This window comes from Tribolium madens, unplaced genomic scaffold (assembly GCF_015345945.1).
Source record: "Tribolium madens isolate multiple individuals breed KSU strain unplaced genomic scaffold, Tmad_KSU_1.1 Scaffold_71;HRSCAF=194;Tcas5.2_LG6, whole genome shotgun sequence".
Classification (NCBI taxonomy): domain Eukaryota; kingdom Metazoa; phylum Arthropoda; class Insecta; order Coleoptera; family Tenebrionidae; genus Tribolium; species Tribolium madens.
In genome coordinates, this window is record NW_025401041.1 from 5,832,831 (window position 1) to 5,833,170 (window position 340).

Below are 340 nucleotides of genomic sequence, written 5' to 3' on the forward strand. Positions count from 1 at the left end.
AAAAACAAGTGCAAAATGATGTTATTTTTGTCTTTTTACCAGCGTTTAAACACGTTTTTGTTTTTAAAACTCAATTTTTGTCGTAAAATTTCACAAATCGGACTAAAAAATCATCTAATTTGGTCGAAAATGACGCTTTTTGCGCCGTTTTCCAGCATTTTCTTTTTGTCAAAAAAAAAGCCAAAAATCATTAAAATCGGTCAAAAGTATTGTTATTTTTGCTTTTTTCAAACAATTAAGCATGTTTGCCTTAGCATTTCGCTAAATTCAACCAAATTTATGCCAAAAATGACAAAATTTTGTCAAAAACAAGCACAAAACTATGTTATTTTTGCATTTT

At 27.6% G+C, this 340-nt stretch overlaps 1 protein-coding gene across 1 annotated transcript in view; it reads right to left on the minus strand.

Annotated features, from left to right (window-relative positions):
• The window catches only part of LOC123008474 (activating signal cointegrator 1 complex subunit 3), a 16,903-nt gene that overhangs the window by 9,362 nt on the left and 7,201 nt on the right, over nt 1-340 (minus strand). The gene's annotated exons all lie outside the window — the stretch shown is intronic.